This window comes from Melozone crissalis, unplaced genomic scaffold (assembly GCF_028551555.1).
Source record: "Melozone crissalis strain CALT ecotype California unplaced genomic scaffold, PUWL_Pcris_2 ptg000004l_1, whole genome shotgun sequence".
Lineage (NCBI taxonomy): Eukaryota > Metazoa > Chordata > Aves > Passeriformes > Passerellidae > Melozone > Melozone crissalis.
In genome coordinates, this window is record NW_026535782.1 from 738,346 (window position 1) to 753,233 (window position 14,888).

Here is a 14,888-nt window from a genome sequence, read left to right on the forward strand (position 1 = left end):
AACTAGTGAAGACTTCTTTTCAGAAAGTATAATATTTTTCATCATTGCTTCAACATTAGTTTTTGATAAAGTCATGCAACTTTCGAATGTGTGTATTTTTAGAAACAATTCTGAAACTCATTAGGCAGTAACAGAAATGCCTTTGCATTATTGTGATCCACTGCAGACACTAACTTAACTTGAAATTTGACTTTTGATAGATGTAGTAAAAAGAATGGAATTATTCTGAATTCTAAGTAAGTAAATATAACTAATTTGATCCTCCAGAATAAATACAGTTTAAAATACTGACTTGAAAATTTGTTGTTGTTAAATGAAAGGAACTTTTTTTGATAGGGCTTACTGTTATAGTTCTGTGAGATGTAACCCTTTTGGATATTTCCTACCCCTCATGATTCACTCTGTTGCTAATGAAGTTATGTTCTGACAGGCCTTTAAATTAATGCCTATGCCTCTATGAAGCACAAGTATGGAGTACATAAAGTAAAATTGTTTTAAGTATTTATATTTGTCTACTGATGCACTAGAATCTAACAAACTCAAAGGACGAATCCCTTTCATGAGCTGTAAATTTCAGAATTTCTGACCTATTGACTTCATGAGAGTAAAAATTCTCCAGTGGGAGTAAGATGTTCATCATGTCTTAACATAAAGTCCAGGAGTGAGGGAAATGCCTGGCTGGAATAAACAAGCTCATCCAGTCTGCCATTCTGGCACCAAGGGTGGGTAAGACCAGATGTTTCAGCGGAAGGCATAAATCTTCACAATTTTACTGTTCTGTATTGCAAGATGGTGTTTCTTACATCACTCACACCCTAAAACATGAAGATTAATGGAGCTTATAGCTCTATTTCCTCATAGTCAGTTTATAGCATAAATCTTAAAGCACATTTCTTAAATGATTCAGTAATTTTGAAAGCAGAAGGTTTTAAAGATACATCATCAACTGATGCAAAAGCAAAACCCTTCACCCCCATGCCACCTTTATCAAAGTAAAATTGTGAATATGAGAAAACCTGGCTGTTTCAGTAAACGAAAAGTGAATTTTACTGCAGTGTGAGAGAGGCAGAGTGCTTTGTCAAGGAGAGGCGTGACAGATCTCCCCAGGTGCTGGGATGCCTTTTCCATCATACCTGCTGCAGGTATTCACCAGTTCCTGTGTGGGATCCCTGCTGCTGCCAGTGTGGAGCCACCAATGGCTGTGGAACTGAAGGGTTTGTCTTTCACTGATCTCAGCTCTGGTTTTGCCCCACCCACATATTTGCCATCCTTGGCAAATGCCTACTCTGTTGAATTGAACTTTGTTCAAAGCTGATCCTGGATTCTCACCAAAGGTTTAGTTGTGAAATGTTATATCTCATCTTGTGCAGTGTCCATAGCAAGATATTTTTCTTTGGCAGCGAACACTTGTTAGAGCTGATGACTGCTATCACCTTCTTAACTTTCTCTTTACCAATTTTCACTTAATTTCCCACTAAATTTGTGAGACAATAATACAAAATAAAGAGGTAGTAGCATGTGTAATGCAGCTATGTTGAAACTGTTGGATGATCATCACAACTAAACCAGAATTTTCTTTTTTTTATTACCCAGTGGGATCTACTTTCTTGCTAATATGAAGGTGGTGGTGTATGAGGAGAAATTAATACATTATCACATTGCACTGTTGGTATTGGAAGCGGTTCTTCACGCTTTGGGTAGCAGACATATAAACTTGCTTGCCAGATGGTGTTGGAGATGCAAGAATTTTACAAGGGCTCAGAGGGATACTGGACAAGTACTTGAAAGTGATATCTACTTGGGAGTTGCAAAATAGACAGGCCACAATAGGCTCAGGAAATCTCCTGAGCTGAAAATAGATGGAGAGGAGGGGGAGCACTAAGGGTGGGGAAATATTGTGTATAAATGTTCTATAATTATTCCTCTTGCTGTTGGAAAGAGACTACTAGACTGGATGAGCCTTCAGTCTTGCCATTACAAACATTTTTATATTCTTATTTAAGTAACAAGTTGTTGCGTGCGAGGATTTTTCTGGAACTGGAAATGAATGTTGAAGGTGGAGAAAACCCAGAACCGCTTAAATGTAGAAAATTAGTGATATGTTTCATGATTCATATTGCTAAGGAAAGAAAATTGAGAGACAACTTTAATGCTGAAAGAAGATCAAATATGATTACTTTCTCAGTTACTGCATAGGTTTGCAGTCTTGCCTTTTTAGCTTTTATATTTCACCTTACATTACCATGAGGAATACATCTTCATTGTTTTGTAGTGATTTCTACTGGTAGTTCTCCAGGTACATCAAGAAGGCATTTTCTGGTTTAGCTGCATATCTCCTACATCCTACCTGCTTCTTTCTGTAGCAGAACTTCAGTTTCATAACTTGCACAGCAGTACACATATACTATTAATAAAGGAAAAAAAGTCTGTAGCACTGTCTGCTGAAGATATTCTTCTTTTTCAGAAAGTGAATCCTTATGTGGAACAATTAAAAGAGGCATGGTCACATTATAGTTCACAGGTCAGTTTAGTGACTCATGATACTGAAGTTTATTATGCATGTAAGGCATTTATTTTAATCTTGTTTTTTCATTTGTCTCATCCTTCGCTGGAGTTGGCCTTGCATGCTGGATTCTTATCTTTTTATTGTTTTGTGGCTTTTAATGTTTACTCAAGCACTTCTGAAAAACAAGAGTGTGGCTGAGGTGCCTCTAAAGAAACAGAGATGCCAGAGCTTGAGTGGGCTTTTTGAAATTCACTCACTCTGCATGTCCTGACTACCAGAGCTGGGTTGTAACCTGTAAAACTCACTAGAAACAGCTGACTTTCTTATCATCCGTAAAATTTAAATTTGCATCTGGCAGATTTTTTGTTGCCAAAAAAGTTTAGGAAAAAAGTTACAGTTATCATTGTTAGTATTGCTGTTCTTAATATTATTAGGATTAATTAAGAAGATGAAAACTCTGCTGCAGTGGTTTCTTTTGCATATTTTAATGTTTTCATAGATAATATCAGCTCCAGACTTTTATCAGCTGTCTGAAGTTACTGCTTACTGATCATTAGCATGACTACAACCCATGAGCTTAGAGATACTCTGGAACCATTCAAGAATAAGTTCTGTGAGAAGGCATTTTTTCAGAAAGTCCATCAGTAAGAAAAACTGCTTTTTGCGTCCTCCCAGTGTATTAGTGGCATGAGACAATAGCAATTTAACAATCATTTTCTTGGTATGAATTATTAGTCATCTTTGTTCTTTTGAGAAGATATTTTCAGTTTGGTGGCGTTTTTTGGCATTAATGGCACTTCTGTCACCATCTGGCTTAGTCAATTACAGATCTCCAGAATAACACAACTCAGAGTTTGCTTGTATGTCTCTGTGTTTTTCTAGGGGTCCAGAGAAATGTGACTGTTCTGTTTCCTAGAAAGGGAGCTGTGAGCCCTCAGCCTGCATTGCGCACTACACAGAGAGAATCTGTAATGAGCTCTTTCTGTGCCTCAGGAGGAGCACAAAGCAGCTGGAGTGGGACTAAGGGTCCAGACAGCTGAGCTCAGTGGGGATGGAGGATGGTCAGTGCTACAGAGAAAATGTTCGATAGCTTGTCAATTCATGACCCTGAGGTCTGAGAGGCTTCCATTGCCTCAGACAAATGCTGATCCCCATTAATATGAATGGTTGAACTTCATTTGACATCAGTCAGTCCAGGGCCTGAGTGCAAGTACATTATTCCCCGTGCCATTAATGCAAGTCACATACCCCAGCGAGGCAGACAAGGGAAATAGAATTTTCAGTGGTCATTGTTGTTTTGCTTTGCAGTACTGTGTGGAGGTGGTCAATTCCTCATGCTTGATTATCTTCAAGATATTTGTTGCATTTTATAAAGTTCATCTGGAAACTTGTGCTTGTTTCTTAAAAGTGGTGTGCTGTATCATGTAGCCTGTTTGACTGGGTAGAAAGAAGCATGTCATGTTTAAGATAGTGACAGTGATAATTAGCTGTTAGTATCTAATTCCACTTCTTTTTTCATTGCAGTTCTTCCCAGAATACCTTGTGAATACATTTAACATCAGCTTGCCCAGCAGAAATAGTAGGGACACGTTTCCTTTGCAATGACTTAATGATGTATGTACTAGTTACTGTATATTTTAAGTTGAATGTATGAAGGGTATTATACAAGTCCTGAAAACTACCTTAGTAGTTTTTTATTCTTCTCTAGGCACAGGAATTTTGATTTTGTATTGTGATTTAAATAGACAATAACTAAAAATCAAGGCTTTAGCTGCTTAATTGATTGTCACATATCTCATTTTAGAGGTGGTCACCATTTAGTTTGCTAAAGGACCCAAAGACTCAGATTCCTTTTGAACAGCCAATATCTAGTTTTTCTGATGACTTATTCATAGCAGTTTGATTTTTGCAATTCCTTGTGAGGAAATTACCCTTCATAAGATCTGTCTATGTAAGGTTGTTGTATAATGCATGCTCATTTGCTTAGTTATATTTGTAAGCTCCAGCTGTGCCCATCACTTGCTAAATCTGTCATTGAAGGATTTTGTTTTAAATTCTGCCTGGCTTTGTTTTCAGATGTCTCTGAATTCCTTCCTGTGTTGAGTCACAGCTGTGAAAAGAGAAATCTCCCTCTTTAATTCAAGGGGTCAGTGGTTTAAAAGCACTAAAGCCTGGTGGGGAATGGCTTAAGGAGCGTACTTAATCATTATGATCCTGAGGCTTCATAAACTTACACAAGGCTCATCTGACAGGAAGAGTCCTGGATCTCTTCAAGCCCTGGTTTCTTTGAGGAGTAGCTATTTTACCAGGGAGTGGAATCCGCTGTGGAACAAGCACCTGTGGTGGGACTTTGCCACCTGCTCAGCCAAGGCTATAGAAACACAACTTAATCTTCTCCACCACATTTCTTTTTCTAGCTAAGCCACCGTGGAGCCCAATTCCTTTCTATGCATTTTTTTCCCCCCCACAACTTAGAGAAATATTTAATGTGGTGTAACAACAATGGCTTTCACTTCTTGTTGCCACTAGGAGATAATAGACTGGTAGGAAGGAGTTCTAGTCTGGATAGAAAAGAGAGGTCAGCCTGGAAAACGCAGATGGTCTTGTGTGCTGGCTGAGTCAAAGTCATTGGCATGGTTTGGGTGTCAGTAGTTGATCCAGTGGCATTTTTCACACATTTTGTTCAAACTCCAGTGGGGGAGTCCTGGAATAAATCCCCTTCTTGTCTCACCAGTACAGGCAAAACCCTTATTTCACATACTGTGTTAATAATTTTGACACTCAGTTCTGTGCTTAGTTTTCAAACCAGGACCTTGTGGGTGAACTGTACCTGGAAGCTGTGAGATACTGAATTAAGTGATACAGCTAATGCAGTGCCTGCACCTATGCTGTGTGTACTCCACTTGCCCTTTGCACACATTGCTATTCTTGATACTGGGGTTTATTATCTGCCTGTGAATCAGTTCTTGAATTGCTTCAGCTTTTGGACAGTTTCATAAAAGAAAAGTGATCCTGTTTTCAGTCAGATTTTAATAGTGTGGTAGTTACTTCGTAAGCAGCTCAGGTAGATATTGCCCTTACCAGAAGAGTCTTTGGGAAGATAAGATCACTAGAGAATAGAAAAAGTCAGTTGATGGCTTTCAGAAATCCAAGTATAGGTAGAAGGGTGTTGGATGTTGAGCAAGACCTTCAGTGTGTGATTAAGTTCGATTTTTCATTTGTCCATTAACTGCTAAAGGAAGTAGTAGAAAAATTAGGGTTGAAGGAGACATGAGGAAGTGATATGGTTTAGTTTGTATTTCAAAGGATGGATAACTTCAGTTTTGGATTAGATTGCTTAATAGCTATGTCCAGTCAAGCTTCAAATGTCTGCAAAGATGGAGAATCCACCTTCTCTGATCTCCAGTGCTGACAATCCTTTTAGGGAATAAAACCTCAGAACTCCCTCAAGATTGAGATTGCCTCATCATCTTAGGGGACAAATGACTGCTGGGGAAAAGGAAATGAGAAGTGGTGTTTTACATCCTACCTTTTTAATATTGGTCTTCTGGTTATGGGAACTAACTGGTTAACCATCTAAAATATTTCCCTTTTTTTGGTGAAATACTGATTCAGCCTTGCATACTGTGTCCTCACTTTGTCCTCACAAGACAAAGGAAAGTTATTGTGATTTTAAACTAAAATGGAAGTATTTCTGTGTTGAATGGATTAGGTGATGCCTGAATTCTTGGTTTCTTTTTTAATATGGCTGTTTCAGATTCCAGGAACTGTCATGATAACACCCTTCACAAAGCAGCTTAAAAATAGACCAGCCAAGCAGCTATTGCACCAAATATAAATTGATTTTTACTGTGACACAAACAGAAAGTTTTTTGAGGGTCTGAATAGATAGCAGCATGTTGTAACCCTTGAAAATGGTAAAATTGATGATCAGAGAACACAGGACTGTTAAAGATTTGATAACCTGCTGTCTGAACCCACACTGGCAGTATGTTTTTCCTTACACAGCTCTGTGAAGTTCTTTATAGAAAATGAAACTGTGATTGCTTGTAATTTTCTGCAGTTTGCACAGGCACTTAAATTTAACAAATAAAGCACTGGAAGAAGTGATGTGTGAGCCATGGATCTCACTGAGGAGCTACAGGTCTGGTGTCCCTGTGGAGAAGGTTGGCTGTGTCACTAGGGGGATGTGAGTACTGGTCCTGGCTGCTAGTGTGACCTTATCCAAGGGATGTCATCTCCTTTGGCAGCATTAAAGGAAATCCAGTTAACTCCTAATGACAAGGATAGAGGGTAGAGGATAGAGACATTAAAGCTTTCAAAATGTTTCGATGCTGTGATGATGAGTACCTGAGAAAAACCCATCAAGAGGAACAGGTCCCCATTGAGTCAGTGACTTGTGTAAGCTCACAAGTGGGATTTTTTTATAGAGGTTCTGCTGATTCTGTCACATATACTCCAAATTTAAATGAAATAAAATCTTTAAGAGAAAAACAGGAAGAAAGCAAATGTGTTCAGTCTAACAATAAAATTACTGGGTTATTGGGCCAACAGAGATCACTGCTCTGCAGTGTACACATTCATATGTGTATCACTTTACACTTTGGCTGTACAAAATGTTGATCCAAAATTAGTTGGACAATGGAGTAAAAAAACCCTCCTCCAATAGACTGCAGGCATGTAGTCATGAATTATTAAATCAGTTTGTTGGAAGTGGAAATTAAAATCCTTCCGGCATGTCTTTCCCTGTAGTGCAGTTTATACATTAAATTCTGCAGACTGTGCTGTACAGAGTTCACTGACAGTGCATCAAGTAATGAGGCCATACGTTGATGAAAGGAATTTTAGGGAAATATGCCATTGGATATACAGCAAACAGATATGATCAAAGCCCAGCTGCCATATGAAGTACACATTTTTTAACCATTGCTAAACTGTATTAGCCTGAATTCTTTTGAAAATTATGATTTGACTTTTACACAGCTGACAATAAACTAAATAGTACTGGCAGTTAAGGAAACATCCTATCAGGATTTGTAAAATAGAAATAATAAAAAAAATGTTTCGTTATATTAAGATGGGAACTACAACATGCAGTTGCCTCTGCTTAACATTTGTAACATTCTGTTTTTATCTGAGAGTCTCACAGACTTTAGATACAGCTGTGAGTGCCTGCAAGCATTTACACAAAATTACAAACTATTTGGCAATACATTAATGCTTACAACAGATAATCTAACTACAAATTTTAGTACAATAAAGCATTGGCTGTGAAATGAAATTTACATTTTAAATATTTATGTAAATGTAAATCTTTGTTCCTTTATTTCTTTCTGCGTTGGGGAGGGGTTTTTTTGGTTGAGTTTTTGATTTAGTAGTGTCTGCTTTGCTGTGATTATGTGCATGGTCTGCAGGTTGTGTTCCTGCACACAGAGTAGGCTGCCTGGTGATGCCTCAGATGTATGTATGGCTGAAATGTGTAACATATTGCTGTACAGTGTGCATTAATGGAGCCATACAGCACTGGGAGCTGGCTGGGGTCTGGATTGCTTCGATCAAGGACATGGGAGCCCCACCTACTCCCATCTGTAGATGAATCCATGCAGACGCTCGCTGGCTGTTCCCTTTCAGAGTGTGCCCTGTTATCCACCTTGCTGCTGTGTCCTGCAGAGCTGAAAGTCTGGATTTGATTTATCATGGATTTCACCAGAGTGCTGCACTGCCTTCCCGTCAAGCTGGGTTTTTCACAAATCTACAAAAGTCATGGCAGGTCAAGTTCAAGTAACTATTCTAATGGTAGAATACACCATTGCCACTAGTTACTGGTAATACCCAAAAAAATCAGCCAGTTCAGACTTCTGGTCCCTGCTAGAGGACTGGTGCTTCATTCCTGCATATGTTGGAAGGTCTCCTATGAAAGGAAATTACAGAGAATGGTTTTTCCATAGCAAAACACTGGCAAGAATTCCTGGAGGTGAAAATGAGACTGTAATCCTTCCTTTGTGTTGGCCAATGTAGGTTTATGTTTCTTCCAGCAGCAGAATGGTGGTTGCAGGGTCAGTGGTTTAGGTGGCTTGACAATGCTGCCTGGGGTTAATTCAGGCTGCAGCAGCACAAATGCAATCTGCTAGAGTTCAAATGCTCAGGTCTCCCCAAAATGAGCATTTATTTTCTCTGATGGCCATCGTGACGTTTTTCTGGCTTTCCAGTGTTTTCTCAAGAGCAGGCCAAGGCTGTTCCACAGGCAGAGCTTCCTGCAAGTGTTGTCTCCCTGTCTCCTTCACTCAGAGCTGAGCCAAACCATCCCAAGTGCTGCAGGTGGTGACAGACATTTCAGAGGAAAATTCTCTGTCTCTCTTTGAAACCCTTCAGACGTCACAGTACTTGGCAGAAAGTGGTTTTCCATCTAGTCTACCTTTTCATTAATGTCTCTAGGAATTTTCATGCTACTGCCTTTTTCTTTTCTTGGATACCCGAGTTACAAAACTCATCATAGAATCACTTTTCATAGTGTTAGTGGTTTTTTTGGTCTGCTGGGGAAACATGCTGTACTTAAAATAATGTAACACTGAGGTTTGGCTTAGGACTCCTTTTGATTCTTATGTGTTGCTAAATCGTGCCTTACACTGCTTTCTTCTTTGGCTTGTGTTTGGGTTTTGTTGCTTGGGGTTTTTTTTGGGTTTGTTTTTTTATTTTTTGGATGATCAGACTTGTAGGGCATTCTCATGTCCTTCTAAATAAAGAGCCTATGGAAAGGTGCTATTATGGACGTAAAACCTGAAGTCATAGTTCCTTCCCCAAAGAAAACAAGAGGAAACAAGAGGAAAAAGAACCCATAAGAGATGCATATATACATCTAACTTTAGAATGAAAGGAATGTTGATATTTCTGTGTGAATATCCCAGCTTCACTTCTGACTGGTGGGGCATTTTATTTATGTGCCTACCTCCTTTTGGAAATATCATTTTCAGATGACAAATTGCTTTCCATCCCATTCTTTTTCTTGAACAATTGATCCTGAGTTTGAGAAACAGACTATAGAATGTAAAAAGCTATGAGTCTGGGGTTTTTGGAGGGGGGGGGTTGGGTGGGTTTTTTGGTTTTTTGGGTTTTTTTTTGTTTTGTTTGGTTTTTTGGGGTGTTTTGTTTTTTTGGTTTTTTTTTTTTTCCCTGAGGAGACACAATATAGAAATAATTAGGGTTAGAGAATAGCATTTGATTTATCATCAGTCTTGGATTTATGTGTTACATGTCTGAAAGATACAATGCCACAGATAAAATTTCTCAGAATCAGTGTTTGTAATGATAGATAACATTTATGTGCGTGGTTGTCTATCTGCCACCTTCTGAAAAGATTACTTCTGTGTCTGTGAAATCTTTCAGTGTAATCCTGACCTCATTGACAGTGACCTGAAAAATATCCTGATATCTTTTGAGGATGAAGTGCTCATTTTCTATGTGTATAATTTTAGGTGCCCAGCAGTAAATTTCATGGTCAGATAAGTTCTTCAGACCAATGTGACACAGATAATTCTGTAAAGTTTCTGCCATTTCTACTAGTGTTTATCTCCAAACAGATCACATGCCTGTTAGGAATGCTTCCACCAGTAGATTCCCTTCAGAAAGATGCTGAAAAGTATGAAAAAGTAGACAAAATAAGGGAATTCCTTCCTTCTTCCCTCTTTTCACTTCTTTAGTCACCATTTTTACTTGAGCTTGAGTTCATCTCAACAAAACATCCAGTGTAATCCTCAAATGTATTTTCTCTCTCTATTGGAGAGCTTTATTTATTAACAGATGGTTCTCTACAATGAGATTTTTTGCTGACTCTGTTCCCTCAATTACATCCTCATTGTTTCTCAGACCCTTCATTTTTCTTTGCTCTATTTGGTTCTTCTCAAGTGGGAATCACAGCAGTGATTTTTCTTGCTAAGTTATTGGTGTTGAATGGATGGTGTGTAAATCCTGTGAGGAGCTCAGTAAAAGTTAAAGCCTTTATAGTTTTACAAAACTCATTGTAAGCTGGGTTATGCTTCTTAGGAGTCTACTAATTGTTTGGGTAATTAACAATAGCGAAGACTGCTCTATGGCAAAACCTCATCTAAACCAGGTAGACTAAGCCTAGTGATTTATGCAACACAAAATGAAAAAAAAAAATCACTTACCGCAGGCTCACATAATGTTTTCTGATTGTACCATTGTCTTTTTGTTCATTAATTTCTCCTGGTGTTGGGAAGTGAGGTAATGCTGATCTGGGGTTTGTGTAAAAAGCGGTATTTTTCTGAATCCTGAAAGAGAACATTTTCTGGACTATAAACAGCACAAAACCTACTTAATAAGTAGGAGAATAGTGATGAATAATACTGTTTACCAGTTCTTGGATGGAGTTAGCTTTAACTGAGATTTCACAATGAAGAGAAAAGTGTCTTCTGCCAAATAACAAACAGACCATCTAAGGGGTACAAGAACATAGTTTCATTGTGCTCTGGATAAATGTCATCTTTGTTATTGCAGAATTAAGTTAAGAATGTTAAGTAAGTGTAAAGATGTAATTTTATTTTTAGTCTACTTGATTTTCTAAGTTACTAATCTGAGCCATGTATGCTTACAGTTTTCCCTCTTATTAACAAAGACAATTCAATGTCCAGTTTATGATTATAATACAGTTTTGAACCACACAGTAGACAACTGAAGTAATTTTTTTTTTGGAATCTTTTGGAATTTCTATGATAATTTCAAGGTGAAATATCTACATAATGCATTGGACACGCATATCTGTATACTTGTGGTTAAAATAATGTGCTTTAAATTTCTGTGCATATAGATTTTCTACTTATAATAGTAGAAAATAATCTATTGAAATAAATAGATATTTATCTCTTAAAAAAGAGATGATAAAGCAATAATGTACCTTTCAATAAATATGAATCATAGGTGGGGTGATTTTTGTTTATTCTTGTAGCTGGTTAGTTTTAAATCTTTTAAAGCAATATGTTTTTCTGTAAGGCCACTCATGCTATTTTGTTGATATCTGAAGGGACATCTTTTTCTCTCTTCTGACTCCATAGACCAAAATAAATAAAACCTCAAGATGTCAAACAAGAATAGATGAGGAGAAGAAAGAAAAACTCTTTCATCAGTGATAGAAAACTACATATTGAAGCTACATGACCTAGGCAACTTACTCATTAGGTTTATAATGAATTTATAAGCTGATAGTGACCAGGTTGTTCTAGATTTTCTGTTGTCACAATCTGCAACATTGCTATTAGATTCACTAACACTGAGCCATAACTCTTTATTGGAATACAAAATTCTGAATTTTAAAATGGCCGTGAAAAACTAGTGCTGGAAACAGGTTTTAAATTATCCTCCAATTCCATAAAGCCTTTTTTAAAAGCATTAATTGAGATTTTCATGAATACAGTTTAAAAAGTGTGTGTTTGCAGATGGGTCACAGTCATTTCAGCTCTGGACTTCGTGACGCCAGGAGAAGTGGGAAACTACACAGTATTTGTGAATGCAAGATTTTGCATTTAGATAGGTTTGAGCTGAACGATCTGAAAAAGCTCCCATAAGCACAGAACTCCTCACTGTCTGTGTGTTTGAGAAGGCTGAAGAGCTCTGTTTATTGCCACAAAGGGCCTGGAATAAATTATGTTTAGCAAATTGGCTCCAGGTTTTCTTGTTTGAGACAGTAGCTTCGGAGCAATCTGTTTTAATGGGCTCCACTAGATGTGGCCGATTGCGGGGAGGTGACACCTCGTTTTTGGGACGTTTTTGGAACGTGACATGGCACATGTGCCGGGCAGGTCTGGCCCTTCTCTCTGTCAGGATGGCAGCACACTTGCAGCTCCACTTTCTGTCTTCTGGCACTTCAACCCACATCCCAATCCCAGTTTATGGGCCCCGCTGGGAGGTCTGAGCAGGATGGAGCCAGGCTGCTCAGCCCCTCTCAGCCTTGTGCCTCCCGCCCCTACGTGGGGCAAATAAAAGCTCCTTTATTCCGCTGGAAGTGCCCCCGTTTCAGCGAGGTGTGTGCATGGCTTCCTTCCCTGCTAGGTCTTGCAGGTGATAATTAACACAGTGCAGTGCCATTTCCTAGCTGAAGCCAAGGTGAGGAAGCAGCTTTAGCCTCAGTATTTTTCTTTTCGGAGTCTTTTTCCTCATTTATTTTGGATCTGTTCATGGTGAGGAAGTTTTAGAAGGTGTTGGTCCTTAGCTGAAGTATCAAAGAATTAAACAAACCAGTAATTTTTTCCTTCTCTGACCAAATTTGTCTTACTTTTGAGGGGAGGAAGGAATAGGGGAGTCAAATTTGCTTTTTTTATTTCTGCTCATGGGACTGTTTGCTTCTGCTCTGTGTGACTGTGGGTCTTTTCAGCACAGGACCCTGATTGACATTGCATGTGTTACAGAGAGGAAGGATATTTCGTCAAGATTAATGGCAAGTTAGTTGGCCTCAAGTTCATTAACCTGAGCTAGACTGTTGGAAGGACCCTGTGTGGAAGCTGGAATTGTATTAGAGGATCATCATAAACTAAAAATATATGTGACAATCTGGCCAGATTGCAATGAATCTAAAGACAGGACAGGGTTGGCTCGAGCTCACAGACCAGCTGCCTCCAGTGTAAACTAACTGCCTTGTGAAAGCAAATGGTTTTTCACAGACATTATTCAAATAAAAGGGAAAAGGGGAAAAAAAAAACCAACCAAAAAACCCCAAATGTTCCCATTAGCAAAAAATGCCTAAATGAAAAAGTGAGGTTGTGAGCTGGGGCCAAAGGCCCGAGTTTGGTGCTGATCCTCAATCAATTCAGCAAATGACAGTGCATTGACACAACTGGTTTTTTAGTCAAATTTAGTCTTGATTCTTCACAATAATTTGCCTCAAGTAAATGAGCCCCAAATCCTTTGGTGAATTCCCTGTTGGCTGAGGCCCAGACCTTCAGGCCATGACTTCTCAACATACTTGTAGTGAGACTGGCTCCCACTTAATTGCTTCTTTTTGAAGTATGGTTTGTCACTATCATCCTGCTGAAGATGAACAGGGCTGGTGTCTCATCTTCATATATTCTTTCCCCTCCTCCCCTCCCCTTCTTTTCCCCTTCTTCCCCCTAAATAGATTTCTTAAAGGCAGTTTAACCCTACCATAGTCTAATCCACATCAGTCCTTCGTGGTCCACCCTCAAATAGATGTGTTGGCACAGAAGTAAAGGCCTTCTCTTTGGATCTCATACTGTAATAAAGGGAAGGGAAAGATGAAACAGGCATTTCATGTTTGTCTGTTTTCTCTCCATGTCATCTCATGAACATGCACTCCCCTTGGCCAAGACCAGTGCCTTCAGACACAATGGGAGTGTTGAAGAGGGGACTGGGAAGAAAGAAGCTCAGTGTTCTGCAATAGGAGCTATGCTTTGGGCATTTTACAAATTATTTCCCTTTTTCACCATCGTGGTCTTGCACACTTCCTTGTCTTTTACTATTGACAGAAGGTCTGGAGGCTCAGAAAGCCCAAGTTTCATCTGAAACAGATTTCCTCTGTCAGAGAGAACTGTTTCCATCCTTTCATGCCAGGAAGGATGAGCTGCCTGCATCAGGAGGTGTTGAATTGATTCTGGGTGCTGCTGTGGCTCAGAGATGCCTGACCCAGGGCTGCAGGAGCTTGAATGCCAGACCAGGGGCCCCAAGCTGTGCTGCATCTCTCATGGGCTTGTGAGGAACCTCTCCTTTGATGTCTGTGCAAGTGCTGGCTGATGTGGGCACTAGGATTGCTCTTTTAATCAGGCAGTTCCAGTACCTTTCAGAAAAGAATTTTCATGGCAAGTCATGAGCCATTAATCTCTCGACTAACCATAACATTTCTTTACTCCTTGGTTTTACAGCATTACTCAAACACTGATATTTGTCATTTCACCAGCTGTCCCCCTTGACCTCTAGCATCATGCACTTGCAGGAGGAAGTATCTGGTCTTACAAGTATTTTCATACTCTGATGTCTGTGATTTATTAACCATCAAGTTTTGCCTTCAGAACTCAAGATGCCATTTAAAATAATTTCATCTGCAAAAGTGGAGTTATTGGGCAAAAGGGATCCTTGATAGCTGGGTACAAAGGACACCAGGATTGCTGTTGCTGTTTTCTTTTCAACTACTGTGCTGTTTGACCTTGAGGAAATAGGTTCACTGCAGCTTTATGGTTCGGTTTTTGCATAGGGAAAATAAGGACAGTGATAATTGCTTTCATTTGTAAAACACTTCAAGTTTTATGGAATATGAATGACACTTATTAAGTGAAAAGTGCTGCAAAGCTGGCTTAGTTGCACACTGTGCTAACAAAATCTCATATCAGCCTATTGACCCCAGCCTGAAACACTCATTAAA

General features: G+C 39.0%; 1 protein-coding gene across 2 annotated transcripts in view; it reads left to right on the plus strand.

Annotated features, from left to right (window-relative positions):
• Positions 1–14,888, plus strand: part of SEMA3D (semaphorin 3D) — a 135,517-nt gene that overhangs the window by 25,516 nt on the left and 95,113 nt on the right. The window lies entirely within an intron of this gene.